Here is a 17,701-nt window from a genome sequence, read left to right on the forward strand (position 1 = left end):
CTAATATTTTCTAGAGTGAGGTAGTAGGCAGGGCTGTCTTGCTTGGTACTTGGAGGAGGTGAGGGTCGGTGTAATTCAGTCATATTTCAGTCATGTATTACTCTTCCTGACCCTCTTTGGGGTTTTCTTGGCAAACATACTAGAGTGGTTTGCTGTTTCCTTCTCCAGCTCATTTTATAGGTCAGGCACTGAGGCAAACAGGGTGAAGTGACTTACCCAGGGCCAAACAGCTAGGAAGTGTCTAAGGCCAGGTGTGAACTCGGGAAGAGGGATTTTCCTGATTCCAGATCCACTACTGTGCCAACTAGTTGCCCAAGAGTATAAAGCTGAGCTCTGTTACAAGGTCAGACACATGTCTTGCCCTATTTCCTTTCCTCCTCCACTCCTGCAGAGCTCTGTTGCAGCATAGAATGTTGCCAAAGTGCTGCCTATTAGGTCTCAGCAAATAACCTTACCAGAAAAAGGGAGAGAGAGAGGAGGTATGTGGTATGTATTGTTCATCCTTCATTTTTGAAGAGGACCAGTGACATCACAGGTGATGTCTTGACTTGTGAATGAATTGGCTGTAAGTGAAGCAGAGTGGCACAAGGTTGTCAGCCTCATTCTCTCTCCGAATAATCCGAGTCCAGTGGCAGGACAAAAGTCAAGATGACTGATGATGGTCTGGGATACAGTGTATGACCTGGTCTTCAATGCCTGACCAAGCTCTAAGCCCTCCACAGTGCCTCCTTTAGGCACCTTCGTGACCGTTGGAACAAATTGTTTTCACCCACCCATTGTGCTGGGGAAAGTCATGGAGTTGTTGTTTTGTTTTTACCTTATTTAGGGTCTCACTGTCCTGGACAACAGAGACAACTGAACTTGCTTTATCTTTGTGGTACGCTTTTGGTTTTGGGGAGTTTTGACTGGTTGTGAGGATCTGGTTCTTTATGTTGTTCGGGTACCGTGGCCCATTCTGATGCTATTCTTGATGCAGTTATACATTGACTACCTATCAAGGTTTATATCAAGCTGTAAGGCTCCAACATATTGAATACCATCAATTTCTTTAGTCTGGATGTAAAAGTCCAGAGAAGCAAAAAGACAATTCACCTTAAGGCCTTCTTGCCCCCAGATTTCTTCACTGGTAGGCTTTTTTCCCTCCAAATAGCTCATACTATTTCTTTAACAAAGGATTTTCATTTCTTATATTTTTCTCTTCACACATTTCTAAAATGTCTTTGCTATATTTTTACATTCTAGTAATAGTGTCACATATTTATAAAACACTAAACCATTTTTGACCATTTGAATAATAAATATGAACTGATTACTCTTCTTACATGTTAGAGGGGTTCTTTTTTAGATATATGTTGGATGGCCCCTGAGATTACAGATTGTTAGAACGATAGGTTTAAAGCTGAAAAAGATCTTAATCCTTCTACCTCTAAGATTTTAGCTCTTTACTTCTGTAAATGAATTGTTTATTCATGTAAGTACAGTTTGCCATTTGGGGATAGGATTTTGACTGTAAAGAGAAAAATTATTTTGTTGTACAACTTTGACAATTGTTCACTTTTATTCATGCCAGCTTTTTGATATCTCTACTACAGTCAGTCCATTCCTTTCTCAGCCACAACCCTCTCTCCACATATTCTCCCAGTTTGCACCAAATGTTTGGTGTATTTGCATCTTTGTTTAGCCAGGACTTGTTTGGTAAGTATTGGCGACAAGTCATTTTTCTGTTTGCTTTTCATCATTTGACAAACATAAATTAAGTTCCTGTGCTTAGATGATTTCTCAGGTATATATGGATCTGTTTTCACTTATATAGGGCCTAGTATGAAGTCTGTGTTTGTTGAATTTGTTACAAATCTTATGAATTGAATTTTATTTGTTGTACCTTATGCCCATGATACCTCATGACTCAAAATATGTAAAAAATAAACAACAGCAGGATGATAAATGATCCAAATATTGCTCTGTTCTTATTCACCAAAATCTGTTTCCTTTAATCACAACTATTAAGGACCTCAAAAATCTTAATCTTTTCTCTCTCAGAGCTTTCTTGGTGCTTTGAGGATATTAAAATGGGTGGGCCTTTCTGGCCTGATTCCACCATATTCCTTTGTGCATGTCTGTAGTATATATAGCTGAACTTTGTTTTATCTTAGGTGCACATTTTAAAGCTTAAGCAAATAATAGCAATAGTAAAATATTCAGTGAATATAACTGGAAAAATGATTTCTTTAAAACCAATTAAAAATATTTTTCAGAGGATTGTTGACTTCATAGCCTTTTTTCTCTTTTATTTGTCTTTTTAGTATTATGAAAATGATGAGTGGTTTTTGAAATATTGCTCTTACTGGGAAAGCTTTTTTTCCCCAAGAATCTTTTTAAAAAATGTTTACATGGGGTGGCTAGGTGATGCAGTGAATAAAAGCGCCGGCCCTGGAGTCAGGAGGACCTGAGTTCAGTACCAGCCTCAGACACTTAACACAAAAAAACTAGCCGTGTAACCTTGGGCAAATCACTTAACCCCAATTGCCCTCCAAAAGGTAAAAAAAAAATCGAGTAAGAGCACCAGCTCCAGTGTTGGGATGACCTGGATCAAATCCGGCCTCAGATACTCAGCACCACACCCAGAAATAACTGGCCGTGTAACCTTGAGCAAGTTACTTAACCCCGATTGCTTTAAAAAAAAATGTTTACATGCTCTGTTGCAGAGGGTCGTAAATGCACATATATATATTATTTTTTTCAGGGGAGAGAGCAGGGCAATTGGGGTTATGTGACTTGCCCAAGGTCACATGGCTAGTAAGCGTTAAGTGTCTGAGACAAATTTGAACTCAGATTCTCCTGACTCCAGGACTGGTGCTCTATTCACTGTACCACCAAACTGCCCCTGCAGAGGGGAATAAATGGAAAGGTTCAGCAGGGACATTGTAGAAACCAAATGTTGAAAACTAATTAAAATCATGTCTGTTTAGTATGGAGAAGTTATGGATGGTTTACTTTTTGAAGTTGTTGTAGAAATATAGGAGAGAACTTACATCATTAATGAATAAAAAGAAAGTCACAAATGACTGTTCTCTCTGGTATTTGAACTTCCTTTCAAAATTTACAGTTGAAAGAAGAGTTCAGCACTTGAAAGTTAATTTGGAACTCTCTTCTCCACATACAGTGCATAGATGAAAAAAAATGTGAAGATGATCAATAAGTTTATGGAGTTTTCTGGCATTTACTTTCCTGTATTAAGATTAGATTTTTTTTTATGAAATCAGATTTTTATGTTTTAATTTCTTTCTTTTTAAAGCAATTGGGGTTAAGTAACTTGCTCAAGGTTACACAGCCAGTTATTTTGTGTGGGTGTTAAGTATCTGAGGCCAGAACTGATCCTGGGTCTCCCAACTCTGGGGCTGGCACTTTTACTGTGCCACCTGGCCACCCCTATGGTTTAATTTCAAGTGAATTATACATATGTGATACACACACACACATGTACATACAGACAAAAAGTGAAGATCTTGATGTGTATTCAAGGGGAAATTGAAAAGAAATTCCCATGTCAGCCCTCTAGCAGGGTTTCTTAAGCTGTGGGTTGTAACTCCATATTGGCAACAGTAAAAGGTTTCTGAATGCCCAATAACTGAAATATAATTAAAAATCAAACTCATAATGAATTCAAGCTGTTTCTGGCAGTGCTTGCCTGTGTTACATCTTATAACTTCACTGAATCCTTGGTTGTGAATATAGAGCATGTGCACATTACACTGCTTATGTTGTCAGGTCGCATGATGCCAGTAAATTCTGCAGAAATGCAAAAATGGGCCCAGAAGGAAAAAGTTTAAGAAGCCCTGTTCTAAGAGGAGAGAGATGCTCTTGATAAAGGGTTTCAGTTGCTCTTCTCTGTTTGGCTTGTTTTCTCTACCCCCTCCCACGCAATTACAGGACAGATTTGATATTAATATCATTTTATGTAGAGATTAATAATGTACATTGGGAAAAGCACTGGTCTGAGGATCAAGAAATCTCTGTTCTAGTTTTGGCTCTATCCCTATCTGCATAATCACTTTTATGGAATTCCATTTCCAAGACAATAACAAAAATAATAATAAATTTTCAACAGCATCTCCTAAGGAGTGACCATAAATAAAAAGAAGAAAAAAAAGTTGTAGAAAATAAAAAAAAAGATGTAGACAAGAAAACACATAAATCTTGGGCTTTTCCTTTTCCTCATTTGCTTAAGGACCAAGTCTCAAATATTAAAAATCTGGTGCATTTGGCAGATGGTGCCAAATCTTTGAAATTCATGTGGGTCTCCTGTTTCAAAGTGGTAACAATAAGCTCAAGCAAGAGCAGGAACATTAGGGACATCACACAGATGAAGATACCTCTAACACATTCAACAATTCTTTATCATGTGTCAAGGCCATCTGTAGTAAAGTGGCTAAGTGATCATAATCCTCTTGTATACAACATCTCCTGGGATCTAAGTTGATATTGCCACCTATTCAATGTACCTTGACACATTCACCAAAAGTACCCCATTCCTGGGAGCCCCTCCATGGGAAATATACCAGGTCTTTGCCCCCTTAGAGGTTTCTTTGAGGAAGCTGCTCCATTCTTCCATAGGAGCTAAAGGAGGACTTAACCTCACCACCATCCAGGTACTCAGAATTACACCCAAGTTGCTTAGGTTATTCCCTTTCTTCTAAGTGAGTAAACATTTATTAGAGTTACATAGTGATTGTTTCACCTCTTCTTTGGTATTAGAAAGAAAGGAGCCTCACAACAATACCATCCCTTGGTTGTTGTAGTAGGGAGTTCTCTGACTCATCCCAAAGGGGAAAAAAGGCTAAGAGATGAGGGAAACCTAAACTATTTCTCCAGGGATTTTGGAGCCTTTACATGTACAAAGACCTAAAGCCCCACACAACTCTTATTGCTTATTAATTACTCACTCTTATTAATCTTATTACTTCCCTTATGATATTAACCCCATTTTATCCTATTTCTTGTGTGTACTTGTTGTTTGTATGTTGGCTCCCCTAGACTGTGAGATCTTTGAGAACAGGGGCTATTTTTTAACCTTTCTTTTTATCTCAGTAACTGGTGCTTAATAATTTCTAGCTTATTAATTCCTTCTTATGTAAAGGGGAAGTAAAGGTCAATAGCTTGATTTGAATTGTGCCTGGAGTACTCTTGTTTGTCACCATCCCCCAAACTTGAATTAGTGGAATGAACCCTAGATTTTCTTAGAATTGATTTCTTACCCCTTGTCCTTCATATTGACCACCATCTGGTGTGGAGCCTCAGCCACCATGACCTCAGGCATCCTGTTCAACATTATATTATCAATGTAATCCTGGACATCGATACCCTCAGGAAGGGGGAGGCCTTTTCAGGTCTCTTTCCCACAAGAACATGGCAGTATGAGGGAGTTCAGGCAGTCTTGGGAAAGAATGATGAAGGATTTTCTTTGGTGAGGTTAAACTGCTCTTTATTTGTCTTAGCCACAGGCATAGAGAACAAAGCATTGGTGAAGTCCATAACCCTGTACCACTCACTTTGAGCCTGGACTATCTGGTCTATGACATGAGATCAGGAATATATGTGATGGGTGGGATGATTTTGTTAGCTCTCTCACACTGTCAGCTGCCAGGTGCCATCTGCTTTTGTCACTGGTAGCACAGAGATAGTGCAAAGAGAACTAGTATAACAAAGTACTCCAGATTCCTCCATCACAATCACTAGAGAAAAAATATCTTTCACTTCTACCACCACCCTTTCCCCCCTCCCCCCACAAAATCTTCCTGCTGGACTTGGTATTGTTTAGTGTTAAATATATAGAATAGTTTTGACATTTCCAATGTATGGTGCTATCCACAATAATAACTTGCATAGAAGTTGCAGAAAAGGCCCACGCAGATACTCCTAAAAGCTGATCATATCTCTTCCTTCCATATTCTTTTCTCTGGAATTCCCCATGGATGAGCTAAATGGGGCAGAGGCTCTAGGAGATGGCTTAGTCTTTGGATGGTGCTGAAGGACCCCTAGTGCCTTGTTGTTGGATTTCTCTGAACATTTTTAATAGATGGACCTCCAGTCTCTTTATTACCAATCTTGTATTTCAGAAGCCTCACTCATCAGCCTGTCTCTATTTAACAGGGCCCTGAGTTGTGTGTCTCTTCCTTCATTCCCAGAGTATTTACTGGCATTGATAGCAATATTTGTCCATATCACAGCTGGCCTAATATCCTGTTCACAAATCACCACCTGATCCACCCGTTCCAGGAAGGCACAATCTAATTGTTCTTGGAGCAGACTGGTTATAGGGTATGTCAGACCTGGAAAGAGGGCCATACATCAAATTCATCAGTCCAATTTCCTTTAGGAACTTCACCGCCTCCGTTGCATACCCCCCCCTTTGAGAAAAGACAAAAAAGGGAGTTCATCTTTATGGAGTAGTATAGCAGCAAGTACCCTAGCATACCCAGGGTGGCTGCCAACACTGGTTCTTAGATCTGCTTTTCTAAAAGAAAGCAACTCAAAATGGTTTAACAATCTTGCTTTAATCAAACATATGTCATTTACCTAGTTCAGGGGAAGAAGGTCAGCACCCTGAACTTCAGAGAACACAAACAGAGGCTACCAGCAGACAAAAAATACAGACAGAGAAACAGATCAGCAGACAGGCTTCCAACTGTCCAACCAGTACATCCATACCTAGTCAGTTACCAGAGAGGGAAGCACCAACATCTGGGTTTTCAAAGCTAGAGGGCTCAACAGCAGCCCAGAGTCTCATCTGGTCAAATCACATAACTGTTTTCAAAGTGAGCTCCAAAACAAAACCTCACATCAGGATATATATATATTAAAAATCTTCAATTAAACATCAAAATAGAAAACCTGAATTTCAAAGGAGAGATTAATAACATTGAATATAATAAAATAATTGAACTAATAAATCCTAGGAGATGATTTTATTTTAAAAAAATAGGTAAACTATTGGTTAATTTGATTTTTAAAAAAGCAAACAACTTATTCTCAGAAATAAAAAAGGTGAATTCACCTCCAGTGAAGATGAAACTAAAGATTATAGACTCCTTGAGGGGAGTTACTGTCTTTTGCATCTTTTTGTATCCTCATTGCTTAGCAAATAATTTTGCACATGGTAAATGCTTAATAAGTGTTTATTAATTGATTGAAAATTGAAGTATTTAAAGCTATTTTGCCAAACTTTATGACAATAAAACTGACAATCTAAATGAAATGGATGAATATATACAAAACTATTAATTGTCTAGACTAACAAAAGATGTAATAGAACATTTAAATAACTCTATATAAAAAAAATGAAATTGAATAAGCCATAGATCAGCTCCCTAAGAGGAAAAAAGCCCGGGATCTGATGGATTTATAAGCTGATTCTTCTATACATTTAAAGAACAATTAATTTCAATATTATGTAAACCATTTAAAAAATTGACAAAGAAGTCCTACCAAATTCATTCTATGTCACAAATACAGGAATAAACCAGGAAGAACCAAAATAGAGAAACTATAGCCCCATTTCCCTAATGAATATTGAGGCAAAATTTTTAAATAAAACACTAGCAAAGATATTATTTATCAGAATTAAATCTTATTGTTGATATGATCAATTATACTGACGGTTTTCCTACTATTAAACCATCCTTACATTCCTGGAATAAATTCTATCTGAACAAAGTGTATTATTCTTGTGATAAGTTGCTGTAGCGTTTTGGCTAATATTTTGTTTAAATTTTTTTTCATCTATATTCATGAGGGAAATTGGTCTATACTTTTATTTCTCCATTTTATCTCTTCCTCATTTAGATATCAGTACCATATTTGTGTCATAAAAAGAATTTGGTAGGGCTCCTTCACTAATTTTCCTAAATAGTTTGTAGAGTATTGGAATCAATTGTTCTTTAAATTTTTGATAGAATTCACTAGTAAATCCATCTGGCCCTGAAGATTTTTTGCTAAGGGAGTTCACTGATGGCTTGTTCAATTTCTTTTTCTGAGATGGGGTTATTTAAGTAATTTGCTTCCTCTTCAGTTAATGTGGGCAAATTATATTTCTGTAAATAGTCATCCATTTCACTAAGATTGTCAAATTTATGTGCATAAAATTTGGCAAAATAATTCTTAATTACTGTTTTAATTTCCTCTTCATTGGAGGTAGATTCACTCTTTTCATTTTTGATACTCATAAATTGGTTTTCTTCTTTCTTTTTTTTACCATATTGAAATTATTGTTTTTTTTCATAATGCCAACTCCTTAGTCTTATTTGTTAATTCAATGATTTTCTTAATTTTGATTTTATTACTCTGTCCTTTAGTTTTCAATATTTCTAATGTATTTAATTGTGGATTTTCAATGAGTGGGTCAAACAAGAAATTGTTTAAACAATCAGTAACTTCATTCAAGAGAATGACAATAATGAGACAACATACCAAAACTTGTGAAATGCAGCAAAGGCAGTTCTTAGAGGGGAAGTTTTATATCCCTGAGTGCATACATGAATAAATTAGAGAAAATGGAAAATCCATTGAGGATTGGGCATGCAATTGAAAAAGCTAGAAAAAGAGGAAATTGAAAAGCCCCAATTAAATACTAAATTAGAAATACTGAAAACTAAAGAAGAGATTAATAAAATTCAAATTAAGAAAACTATTGAAAACACCCATAAAATTGATAGACCCTTCATCAATATGATCAGAACATTTGACTTTCAAATACAAGAAGCAAGAGAATCATGCAAAGGTAAACAGGAAAAAAATAATAAGAAACTTATTAAAATTGGACTATTTACACTCCTACACGGAAAAATGATAATTATAATACATGAGATTTTCTAAGTATGAGGATATTTCAAGGGAATATATATGTGTGTATATATATGTATTTTAGGAGGGTATATGTACATATAAATACATATGTGAGTGTGTATGTATGTCTACATGTATACATAGAGGGCACAGTATCAGTTGAAGAGGAAAGGATGATCTCTAAAAAATTAAGAGGTGAGAGAGGAAATATAATGAGAGGAGATAGGGAGAGACAGAATAGGGTAAATTATTTCATATAAAAGAGACAAGAGAAAGCTGTTACAATGGAGGGGAAGAACAGGAAGGCCAAAAGGGAATGAGTCAACCTTACTCTCATGGAATTTGGCTTAAGGAGGGAATAACATACACACTCAATTGGGTATCTTACCCTACAGGAAAATAGGGGGCAAGGGGATAGGTGGGGATGATTGAAGTGAGTACAGATTTGGGGAGAGAGTAGCTTGCAGCACACACTTCTGAAGAGGGATAGGGTCAAAATAGAAAGAATAAGTGGGGGGTGGGATAGGATGGAGGGAAATATAGTTAGTCTTTCACAATATATCTATTATGTAAATGTTTTGCATAACTACACATCTATAACCCATATTGAATTGTTTATCCTCCCAGTGGGGGTGGGTGAGGAGGGAAGAAGGGAAAGAATCTGGAATTCAAAGTTTTAAAAACAAATGTTTTTTTTAAATTGTTTTTTACATGCAACTGGGAAATAAGATATACAGGCACTGGGGTATAGAAATCCATCTTACCCTACTAGAAAGTTAGAAGAGCTATGGAGGAAGATATAGGAGAGCAGATTGGGAGAAGGGATATTCAGTAGGCTCACTATTTTGGGGTGGGTTGTAAGGGAAAGATGGAGAGAAAATTTGTAACTCAAAATCATGTGGAAATGATTGTTGAACCCCAAAAATAAACAAAAAAAGAATGTCCTTTATCACCATTATTATTCAGTACAGTATGTGAAGTGCTTCCTATAACAATACAAAAAGAAAAAGAAATTGAAAGGCTAAGAATAGGCAGCGGGGAAAGAAAACTATTGCTTTTGGCAGATGATATGATGGTATTCTTAGAGAACCCTAGAGAATGAAGCAAAAAATTAGTTGAAAAGATTAGGATATACAATAAACCAACATAATTCATCAGCATATCTGTATATTACCAACAAATTCCAGAAAAAGAAATCTATTTAAAATAACAGCAGAAAAAAATGAAATAAAAAGTAAAGATTTACATTGTTTAAAAATAACTGGAGATAGTATAAAATGCTTGGGAGTCTACTTGTTAAGATATACACAGGAATTATATGAACAGAATTACAAAACACTTTGCATACACATATGGATCTAAACAATTGCAAAAATATTAATTGCTCATGAGCAGCCTGAGCCAATATAATAAAAATGACAATATTATATAAATTATTTTATTTAGTGCCATGCCAATCAAAATACCAAAGGATTATTTTATAGAGGTAAAAGAAATAATAACAATTAATTTGGAGGAAAAAAGGACAACAATTTAAAGGGAATCAGCAGGGAAAATAAATGAAAAAAATAGCAATTTAGTAGTACCAAATTTCAAACTATACAAAAAGCAGTAATTGTCAAGACATTTTAGTACTGGATAATAAATGTAGTGATCAATCTGTGGCACAACATACAGAAGTAAATGACCACAGTATCCTAATGTTTGATAAAGCCAAATATCCAAGCTATTGAGGCAAGAACGCATCATTAAAAAAAAAAAAAGACTTTTGGGAAAACTGGCAAGCAATTTGTCAGATAAAAGTACAGACCAGTATAGCAAGATAAACTCAGAATGGTGATATGATTGGGGTGCTATCATAAACCAATCAGGGAAGCAAGTAAAAAAAATCTGTCAGATCTATGGATAAAAGAAGAGCTTATAATTAAGCAAGAGAAAAGATCATGGGAAGTAAAATAGATCATTTTGATTTCATGAAATTAAAAAGGTTTTACACAAACAAAACTAATAAAGACAAAATTAGGAGGAAAGTAGAAAACTGAGAACATTTTTATAGAATGTTTATCAAATAAAGATCTCCTTTCTCAAATATATAGGCAACTAGGCAAAATTTATTTTTAAAAAAGAGCCATTCCCCAAATGATGAATGATCAAAAGATATGAACAGGTAGTTTTCAGAAGCGAAACAAGTTTATCAATAGTTAAATGAAAAAAAGAATGCTATAAATAATGAAAAGTAGAGAAATGCAAAATAAAACAATTCTTATCACTACCTCACACACATCACATTTGTTAAAATGCCAGAAAAAAAAATGACAAAGGTTGTAGGGGGTGTGGAAAAATAGGGGCTCTAACGTCCTGTTGGTGCAGCTATGAATTGTTCCAACCATTCTGAAGTACAGTTTGGAATGATGACTAAAGGGCTATAAAACTGTGCATACCTTTTCACTCAGAAATACCACTACTAATTCTCTACCCCAAAGACATAAGAAAAAGGAAAAGGACTCATATATTCAAAAATACTTATAGCAGCTCTTTTTGTGGTGCCAAAAATTTGGAAAATGAGGGAATGTCTAGCAATTGGGAAATGACTGCATAAGTTGTGGTATATTATTGTGATGGAATATTGTCTTGCTATAAGAAATGACAAAAGGGATGGTTTCAGAAAAATATAAGCAGATTTGTAAAAGCCGATGCAAAGTGAAGTGAGTATAACTGGAAAAATAAAGAACATAGTAAGAGCAATGTTGTAATGAAAACCAACTGTAAAAGACTTAGCTACTCTGATCATTACATTATCAACAACAATTCCAAAGGAATCATGACACAAAATGCCATCCAACTCCACAGAGAACTGATGAATTCTGAGTGTAGACTAAAGCATAAATACACTCTTTTTATTTTATTTTTCTTTTTTTGGCAACATGGCTAGTGTGAAAATATGTTTTGCATGACCATATATATACATGCATACATATATACACACACACCTTAATGGGTATTGTATTTCCTGCCTTCTCAGTGGGTAGAGAAAGGAATGGATGGAGTGAAATTGGAATTGAAATTTCAAAAAACAAAAAAACCTATGGGGTATAGAACAATTGAATATAATATGCCAGATACTTTCTGACCAGCTTAGAGTACAGAACAACAATTATGACCTTGTTTTTGGAAGCCCTTGGTCTCAATACAACCCAAGAATACATTAACTTGTTTTTGGTAGCCATATGACACTGTTAAGTTGTATAGAGCTTGCTAAAATTCCTATATCTTTTGCAGACAATCTGTTGCTTAACCATATTTCTGCCATCTTGTCCTTGAGTTAAAAAAAGCCAACTTCACAAATGTAAGACTTTACATTTCTTGTTACTAAATTTCATCTAATTAGATTTCAGTGCAATGTTCTAGCCTGCTAAGATCTCCCTGGAGATTGACTGGCAACCAATATGTTAACTATTGCTTTTAGCTTTGGCACTTCTGCAAATTTAAAAAGTGAGCCACTTCTATCTGTAAACAAAAATGTTAGATAGGATAGGGCGGAAGTACAGATCCCCTGGACAATTCAGTAGAGACCTCCTGCCAATTTGATAGTCAACTATTAATAACTGTTCTTCTGAGTCCCATTGTTCAACCAAATTCCACCTAATTATGTTATCTAGCCCATATCTGTACATATTTCCCACACAGTCTGAATTTTTTAGATAAGGAAATCACTATCCAATAATCCTTATTTGTAAATGTTTTCTAAGAAAGGGAAAGTGAAGAAGAGGCAGAGAAGGGAGAAAAAGAAGAGAGTCTCATTTCTGAAGGCAAGGAAGAAAAGAAGAAAGTAAAGGGGTTGACAACGTATCTTCCCTACAAAAGGAACCAGTTACTAAGGTCCAATGAAAGGGACAAAAAATTTGTGAAATTGGATGAATACATTTCTTTCTAAGTAAGAAGAAAACTTATGAATTCAGAAAACTTCATAAACTACTTTATAACAGGCCAGGTACAGTAGCTTCTCTAAGTAGAATGTAGATCAGTAATTTTTCGTTTGAAAAAAGGAAATGACCAATATATAATAAAGGAAGAAATGTTGAAAAAAAATTAGAAATGCCATGTTGAAGAATATTTGTGAAGTTCATGATTTGGACAGACAGGAATAAATAACGAATTGGCAACCAGAATCTTGAATTTCTTAATGCATCCAAAACTTTCTATCAAGTCATTACCGGAAGAAATCTTTCTAACCCATGACACAGAGGCACTAAAGAGGAAAGGAGTAATTCTAGAAAGGCAATGAAAGGCTAAGCATACAAAATGCCCTGAAGTTCTATCAGATAAAACTAGTAGTGAATATGAAAAAAAAAGGATTCTTCAGAGAAAGATAAAGTTGAGTCACCTAAAAAGACATCTAATAAAAGAAAACCCTAACCAAAAAACTGAAAGCAATATATATATGTTAAATGTGTCCATGTGAAGAAGGTGGATTGTAGTATTAATAAGAAAAATAAAAATAGTTCCAGGAGAGAAAGTGAATTGGAAGATAGTTCATGTGATGTGCCTTTAATTGAAAAGCTGAAGAAATCTCCTACAAATGAAGAACTAAAGGATAATATAAAGAAACTTTCGGCCAATGCCAACTCGAAGGAAGTCACAATGAAACAGATTTGCAAAGAGGTACATGAAACCTATCCTGATTATTATTTGTCTGAAAGAAAACATTTCATCAGAAAGACTGTTAAAGATTTAATTTCATGAGGCAGAGCTAATTTATAAAGGTTGTTGATTTGGATTGTTCCTGTGAAATTTTAAAATGTCATAAACACTCACAAAAAAAATTTATTGCCTTTCCCTAATCTCTGTTGGTTAAACATTATGTTAAAACAGAAATGACTGCTAACTTTGTGTCATAAAAGTTATATAAAAATTTGCATTCATTCCTTTAAATTGCATTTCTATGGAATTGTATTAGTTAAGATTTTTGCATGGAAATGAATATTCCTCTTTGTATTTTTATATTTTGTACATTTTGGACTTCTTTATAAAAAGTAATAGACTTTTGTGATGTTGAGCTTTCAGAGTACTTGATAATTTTCTAATAAAACAATTTTAATCATGTAGAGCAAAAGTTATTGTAACTATTGGCATCTTATTCAAGCAGAGATTAGGTTATTGCAGTACATGGTACAGAAAATATTTTGGACATATATTTTAACTAATAATTTAAACTTAGATTGGTGAGTTTCTTATATTCAGGATATATAATATATGTGCTATGAATATTTGGGTGAGTAAATCTGTATTATCTCTTGCATATATACTGCCAAATAGCAACATGCTAAAACAATTGGCATAGATGCTATTTTTGTACTTTTATTTTTTGTTTACTTTTAGTTTTCAACATTCTTCTCCACAAGGTTTTGAGTTACAAATTTTCCCCCAGTCTTTCCCCCACCCTCCAACCCAAAACAGCGATCCCACTGAATGCCACTTCCCCTAATCTGCTCTCTCTTCTCTCCTCCCCCATACCCCCTATGAACTTCCAGTAGGGCAAGATGGATCTCTGTACCCCAGTGCCTGTATAAATTAATAATAATAATAATACTTGTTTTAATGTTTGATTTTAAAACTTTGATTTCCAGATTCTTTCCTTTCTTCCATTGTCACCCACTCCTACTGGGAAGATAAGCGATTCAATATAGGTTGTACATGTGTAGATATGCAAAACATTTCCATAGTAGGTATATTGTGAAAAACTGACTATATTATCCTCCATCCTATCCCGCGCCCCACTTATTCTATTTTCTACTTTGACCCTATCCCTTTTCAGAAGTGTGTGCTTCTAACTAACCTCCCCCACAATCTTTCCTCCCTCTATCATCCCCCCTCTTATCCCCTTCCCCCCATTTTCCTGTAGGGTAATATACCCAATGGAGTGTATATGTTATTCTCTCCTTAAACCAAATTCAGTGAGAGTACGATTGACCCATTCCCCTTTGCCTTCCTGTTCTTCCCCTCTATTGTAACTGTTTTCTCTTGCCTCTTTTATATGAGATAATTTACCCTATTATGTCTCTCCCTATCTCCTCTCATTATATTCCTCTCTCATCTCTTAATTTTTTAGATATTGTCCCTTCCTCTTCAACTGATCATGTGCCCTCCATACATACACATATATACACACGTGTATTTATACTTATATACCCTCCTATATAAACACATATACACACACATATATATTCCCTTCACCTATCCTAATACTGAGAAAGTCTCATGAGTTACAATTATCATTTTTACATGTAGGAATGTAAATAGTTCAACTTTAAGTTCCTTATGATTTCTTTTTCCTGTTATCTTCTCATGCTTCTCTTGCTTCTTTTATTTGAAAGTCAAATTTTCTGGTCAGCTCTGGTATTTTCATTAAGAATGCTTGAAAGTCCTCTATTTCATTGAATGACTATATTTTTCCCTAAAGCATTATACTCAGTTTTGCTGTGTATGTGATTCTTGGTTTTAATCCTAGCTCCTTTGACCAAGCCCTTCGATCCCTTAATGTAGAAGCTGCTAGATCTTCTGCTATCCTGATTCACAATAATAAAATTGTTACTTCCTGGCTGCGTGTAATATTTTCTCCTTGGCCTGGGAACTCTGGAATTTGGTTATAATATTCCTAGGAGTTTTCTTTTGGGGGATCATTTTCAAGAGGTGAATGGTGAATTCTTTCGCTTTCTATTTTGCCCTCTGGTTCTAGAATATCAGGGCAGTTTTGCTTGATAATTTCTTGAAATATGGTGTCTAGACTTTTTTTGATCATGGATTTTAGGCAATCCAATAATTTTAAATTATCTCTCCTGGATATATTTTTCAGGTCACTGGTTTTTCTAATGAGATATTTCACATTGCCTTCTATTTTTAATTTGTTTTAATCTATTTAATAGTATCTTGATTTCTCTTAATGTCATTAGCTTCCATTTGCTCCAATCTAATTTTGACGGAATTATTCTCTTCAGTGAGTTTTGGAGATTCCTTTTCCATCTGGCCATTCGACTTTTTAAGGCATTCTTCTCCTCATTGGCTTTTTGGGTTTCTTTTTCCATTTGACTTAGTCTATTTTTTAAGGTATTAATTTCTTCAGTCAGGTTGTGGACTCTCTTTTCATGATTTTTTTTCCATCATTCTCATTTCTCTTCCAAACTTTTCCTCCACTTCTACTTGATTATCAAAATCCTTCTTGAACTCCTCCATGGCTTTTAACCAGTTCATATTATTCTTGAGAGCTTTTGATGCAGGAGTTCTAATTTCATTGTTTTCCTCCTGTTCCATGCTTTGATCCTTTTTGTTCCCAAAAAAAGTTATCTAAGGTTTGATTGCTCTTCTTGCTTTGCTTCTTCTGCTTGCTCTGCTTGCTCATTTTGCCAGTCAGTTATTTGAGTTTTGAGCTCTTTGCCATGGTAGAACTCTGCTTCCAGAGAGGAGACCTTTGTCCCAAATCACTGGGGTTTTTGCAACTGCTAGAGCTATTAGGGGGGCACCCTCCTTGGAGCCCCCACAAGTTCTGGCCCACTTGCCACATACCCCAGGACCTTCATCCAAGACAGCAATCCAGATCCAAGCAGGTTAAAGCAAGAGTGATTACCCTCTGAATTGTTGCTTGCTCCCCCTATGTTCTGCAGTGCAGAAGCTCTGGAGGCAGCCACTCCAGGTAGCAGCTGCAGCTGCTTCAGTCTCCTGAAGTCTTTTCTAGCAGCCACTGATCAGGGCTTCCCTGAGGCCAAAATCATGCAGCTCATGGGGACTGAGTTCTGCTACCAGCTCACTGTGATGACCTTTCCTGTAGGCCTGCTGGGCTGCCTTCAGTGGGGGATTTGTTTCTCTCTGTCACTTTGTGGGTTCTGTAGTTCTAAAATTTGTTTAGTAATATTTCATAGGTATTTGAGGTTGTTGGGGGAGCTCATGAAATTGACTGCTTCTGTGCCACTATCCTGGCTCTGCCCTATTTCTTTACTTTTAAAACCAAAATTTGTTGTGAATATGGTTTTCATATTTCATGCAGATCAGTTTTTAAATCTATTTATCTTTTTAAAATTTTAAAAAAATTTGCTAATTTTGAACTTAACACCAACTGTAGCTGTTATATACAACTTGTTTTTTTAAATATATAATAAATTCAACATACAACTTTCTTTTTAAAAAGTATTTTTTGCTATTTTATTTTCCCTACTTTCATGTAAAAACAATTTTAACATGTTTTAAAAAAAATTGAGTTCTAACTTCTCTCTTTCCTTCCCTTCTCCCTTCATCAAAAAGGCAAGTAATTTGATATAGGTTATGTATCTGCAGTCATGCATTTTTCACATTTTTCATCATAAGTCCATCAGCATTGTCTTGGGTCATTGTATTATGAAGAATAGCTAAGTCATCCACAGATGATCATTGTATAACATTGCTATTACTGTGCACAGTGTTCTCCTGGTTCTGCTCACTTCGCTTTGCATCAGTTCATGTAAGTATTTCCAGGTTTTTCTGAAACCATCCTGTTTGTCATTTCTTATAGCACAATGGTATTCCATCAAAATCACATGCCACAGTTTGGTTAGCCATTCTGCAATTGATGGACATCCCCTCAATTTCTAGTTCTTTACAATCACAAAAAAGAGCTAGTAGAAATATTTTGACCTCTTTGGGATATAGCCACAGTAGTGGTATTGCTGGGGCAAAGGGTATGCATAGTTTCATAGCCCTTTGGGTATAGTTCCAAATTGATCTCCAGAATGGTTGAATTAGTTTACAACTCCATGTAATGGCAATGGAGTTTAAAGACCCCCTTGTATTGCCTTCGTTTTCTGGTTAAGTGTTAAATCCCAGAGCTTGTAAA

General features: G+C 35.5%; 1 pseudogene; it reads left to right on the forward strand.

Annotated features, from left to right (window-relative positions):
* LOC138143982 (protein DEK-like) overlaps positions 1-13,584 on the forward strand; it is a 29,044-nt pseudogene extending 15,460 nt beyond the window's left edge.
* The last annotated feature ends 4,117 nt before the right edge of the window (positions 13,585-17,701 follow it).

Source organism: Petaurus breviceps, unplaced genomic scaffold (assembly GCF_028583685.1).
Source record: "Petaurus breviceps papuanus isolate PSGF00001 unplaced genomic scaffold, PetGlider_PUasm1.0 90681, whole genome shotgun sequence".
Lineage (NCBI taxonomy): Eukaryota > Metazoa > Chordata > Mammalia > Diprotodontia > Petauridae > Petaurus > Petaurus breviceps.